Consider the following 4,883-nt stretch of genomic DNA (forward strand, 5'->3'; position numbering starts at 1 on the left):
TGGTACTCAAGGACCTCCACAACTCAGATGATTATGCAGACAAGAATATTGAGGCTCAGATATGTCCCCATGGCAGAGACAAAATTATGTATTACTGAAGACTAGTGAGTTGTCTCCTGTGGACAAGTGTTGTGTTTTGATTTTTCTCAGTCATAAACCTTGAACTCGGGGCCTAGGTGCTGACACTTACCTCTTGGGCTCATGGCTAACACTCCACCACGTGGAGCCATTAACCTCCTTGCAGCAGAGTGCCACGGCCTAGCAGTTGATAGCTGAAGTCTGTCACTTTGGCTTATAAGAAGCTTACATCTGTGGATCTGGGTTCCCATCTATCCCAGACACAAAAGGTCCCATGAGACTATTATCTCCATTTCACCACTAAGACACCTGAAGTGGAAGCTGGGTGCTTGTGACTCATGCCTGTCATCCTAGCTACTCAGGAGGATGAAATCTGAGGATCATGGTTCAAAGCTAACCTGGGCAGGAAAGACCTTGAGACACATAGCTCCAATGAACCACCAGAAAACCTGAAGTAGCTCTGTGGCTCAAGTGGTAGAGCACAAAACTTGAACTGAAGAGCTCAGAGACAGCACCTACAATAAAACAACAACAATAAAAAAAACAGAAACAAACAAAGAAACCTGAATTAGTGGGCTGGGAAGGTAGCTTAGAGGTAGAGTACTTTGCATATATGAAACCCTGGGCTTGATTTCTAAGGACCACTTCACTAGAAAAAAACTGAAGTGGCTCTGTGGCTCAAGTGGGAGAGGGCTATCCTTGTATAAGAGAAACTAGGTACAGTGCTCAGGTCCTGAGTTCATGCTCCAGGACTGATATATGCACACATGTGCATGTGCATGCGTGCGCGCACGCACATACACACACACACACACAAACACACACACATATACACAGACCAGAAGTGAATCTGTACGTGCATGTGTGTGTGCTAGAGGAAAACAGAAACATGAAGATGCTTCTAGTGTGTTCTAGATACTTAAGGTTGGAGAAACAAAGCACTCATAATTATTAGGTCATTTTATAGACCAAAGGAGCAATGCAGAGAGTATGAGGATCGCTCCAGCTTGCGGTCCTCTCATCCTGACACAGTAAATTCACTACAGCTCAATGCAGTGACAAATCTGGCATGTCCTGTGGACACTTGCTCCCAAATCCTGTGGCACTCATTTCTCACTTTTGGCTTCAAACCTGTGACTAGAGGAGAAGATGAGGAGAGAAAATCCTCAGAGAAAGCAGCTGTAAAGAACATTGGGGTAGTTTACTTATAAATTCAAACCACTTGAATGACACTGTTAAGAAGTCATATTGTCCCGATTAAAAAATGAAGAAGAAGAGAAAGGCAGGTGCCAGTGGTTGCTGACTGTAATCCCAGCTCATGAGGAGGCTGAGATGTAGATAATCTTAGTTTGAATCCAGCCAGCATAGGAAAGTCCCTGGAATTGTTATTTCTGAGAGATCACAGAAAAACCCAGAATTAAGGCTGGAACCCAAGGTTAATGCAATACCCTTGAGTAAAAGGAGCTCAGGGAGTATGCCTAGGCTCACAGTTCAACCCCAGGACCTGCAGCAATGATGGACCTATGATGCCTCTCCCAGGATTCTAGAAGCTTGGGAAATCCAAGCATATGTCTGGTATCACAATGCTTCCTGTCATATGAGTCTGGTGAAGCTCATCAGGTTTTGAAATGTTTCACTTCTCTTAGTTGGGCCCTGGGTGACTAGGTTTTGGGGTTGAATGCAGGGCCTAGGTGCTGACCATGAGCTCAGAGCAGAAGCGTGTGCGCACACACACACACACACACACACACACACACATACACACAGACACACAGATCAGAAATGAAGCTGTGGCACAAAATGGTAAAGCTCTGGGCTTCTGCTCTGAGCTCTTGGTCTCAAGATGTAGACTAAGGATTTGTGTGGAGCACCTCCTTGGCGAATCCTTGAGGAAAGCCACTTGAAGCCTCCTCAGGAGATTGCTGTTCAAAGCCAGCCCAAGCAGGAAAGTCTTTGAGAGTCTTATCTCCAAAAACCAACAGAAAACCAGAAGTGGAGCACTGGCCCAGAGGGTAACTCCAGCTTTGAGAGAGAAAGCCCAGCAGGAAAAATAGGCCAGACCAGGCAAGAAAGTTTGGAAGGTGCTTATGTCCAATTAATGACCAGATGGCTTGAACTGGAGCTGTGGGGGTGGTAGAGCCTCACTCTTGAGCAAAACAGCTGAGGAACGCATCGGGCTTTGAGTTTAAGCACTGAGATGGCCACAAAATAAATTAAAAAAGAGAATACCAAGTTATGTATCAGTGCCCTACTTACTTATGTGTGTATATTACCACCCTGAGTGCAAACAGACCATATTCAATGCTTCTGTGTTATTTACTGATTTATTTTTAGATATACTCGTTGCACATACTGCATCATTCTCTTCATTTCAAGCACATGGCTTTTCTCTTCCAGGGTTCCAGACCTGTGTCTTTATATGATGCACACTTAAGCTCTCAGCAACCTTTATTTACATTTTATTATGAGGCCAAGGCAGGGACAGGCACAAATAATGCAGGGGAAGAAAAGGCTAGGGTTCATAGAAATAACCAATATTCAGAAAATTTAACTTGGGGACGTAAAATTGGAGCATACTTATGGAAAAACTACCAGGAAGAAAAAGATGAGGAGGCTAAGAATGTGGATTAGTGAGAGAGTACTTGCTTAGCATGCAAGAAGCCCTTGGTTCGATTCCTCAGTAGCACACAGAAAATAAGCCAGAATTGGTGCTTTGTCTCAAGTAGCAGAGAGCTAGAGACAGTGCCAAGGCCTTGAATTCATCCCAAGAACTAGTAAGAGATCACTAGGTACTTAGGAAGGTAGGAAGGTAGGTAGGTAGGTAGGTGGATAGATAGATCTTGGACGTCAGGAGGAAAGAAGGGAATACTTCCCAGTGTGAGACCTTCTGCAGGGTGCCAGGCCACCACATTGTCTTCACACAACCACAGAGCAGGAAGACTGTCTCTGTCCCACTTCTCAGGCAGACGAAGTTCCCAGAGCCAAGAGGGCAGAGCCAGGTTCTAATTCAGGTGCTTGGAGACAGAAGAGAAAGGGCCCTGCTTCTCCTTGGACTGGGAATTTGCATTAATGATGTGCAGAATGAAGGAAGGAGAATGGACTGGCAGAGGTAGAAGAACGGTCTTTCAAATCTGACAGATGGAGAGTCAAAACCCCACTCCTTAAGACAGAGAGCAGGGTTTTTCTTCTCTGTTCATCCACTCTCCCCCACTAAACTGGCTCTCTATTGTTAACCTAAAGATAGCCTGAGGCTCCCTTCACTTGAGGGAGAAGGTTAATCAGTCATTGTTTGAAGAGACTGAGAAAAGCCTGACCCTGATGTAACTCTAACAAATGTTTCAAGGATCCCCCCATTGCTAGCTGTGCCTGGAATGCATGAAGTGCTTTTGCAGCTGACTTCCCTGTTGATTATGTACATTCTGCCTCCTAATCCTGCAGGCCTAGGTCTCTTCACCTAGCATGTCTTTTGAAACTGTTTACTGTCTTTCAAATACAGTGTTACACTGGAGTTCTTCCTGCTAACACGGCTAGGGCTTGGATCCTGAAAACTTCATTTGAACCCAGGATGGGTCAAAAATGTTTCTTTTCTGCTTCTATAGCTTAAGAATTCTAAGAACATTTAGAGTGCAAGTAACTTCTCATCACCAAGAGAAACACAGGAAGCTCTTGAACATCTGACATTTCAGAATTGGAAGTCAGAGTGTCCTAGACTTTCCTGCTCTGGCTGGCTTCACCCTGTGATCCTCAGATCTCAGCCTCCTGAGCTAGGTGACGGGTGTGAGACACTGCTGTTCTGCTTGTTTCAGAAGTGTAATGACATCGACAATACAAGTCAACTGCTCATCACAAAGTGCTTGGGGAGCATATTAAGTCTTTCAACATTGGACCTTTCAGAACCCCGTAGGACACAGGTTATAATGCTAGAGTCTGAGAGGCTGGGCATATGGATCTGCTACACTTGAACCTTGAGCTCTGCCTTGAATTCTGGTCTACATCAGCGTTCTACATCAATGTTCTCCTAATTAGCAAATAGGAAAAGTACTTTGATTAACCCTTACTTTTTTCCAGTTGTGTGAATTGAATCATGTCTAGACACTTTTCCTGAGCAAGGCAAACACTGCACCACTTGATCCACAGCGCCACGTGGGCTTTTGTTGGTTCATTGGAGATAACAGTCTAACAGGTTTTCCTTGTCTAGGCTGACTTTGAACAGTGGTCTTCAGATCTCAGCCTCCAGAGGAGCTAGGGCTCCAAGTGTGAGCCACTGGCATCTGGTCTATTGTTTTTGACAGTCTTGGGGCTTTTTTTTCTCAAGGCTAGCGCTCTACCACTTGAGCCACTTCACATCTTCTGGCTTTCTGAGTATGTGGCACTGAGGATTCAAACCCTGGCATTCATGCAAGCTGAGTGAGCTCTTTACCACTAAGCCACATTTCTTGCCCCTCCATTACAATTTTATCCCTCAACTTGCCTATCCTCAAGAAAATATTTCTGACTATAAATCATCTAAAGAGATCACTATAGTAAGGTGTCCAAAGGTAAAACACAGCTCACACTTGAGTGAGACTCTAAACGTGAAGACTGTGAAAAATGTCTCCATTTAATTATGTATCATGTTTCAACATTTAATTTAATATTAATGAAAAATGAGTTATAATATCCTAAATTATTGTGTATAATTTTATAATGTATGTTCAAAATGTAATAAATATTATGTGTATAATAAAACAATAAATTAATGACTCAAATAAAAATAAAATACAAAATCAATAGTAATCATAATATGTAGTAAACATACATATGTA

Source organism: Dipodomys spectabilis, unplaced genomic scaffold, assembly GCF_019054845.1.
Source record: "Dipodomys spectabilis isolate Male_0828 unplaced genomic scaffold, ASM1905484v1 ptg000284l, whole genome shotgun sequence".
Taxonomy (NCBI): domain Eukaryota; kingdom Metazoa; phylum Chordata; class Mammalia; order Rodentia; family Heteromyidae; genus Dipodomys; species Dipodomys spectabilis.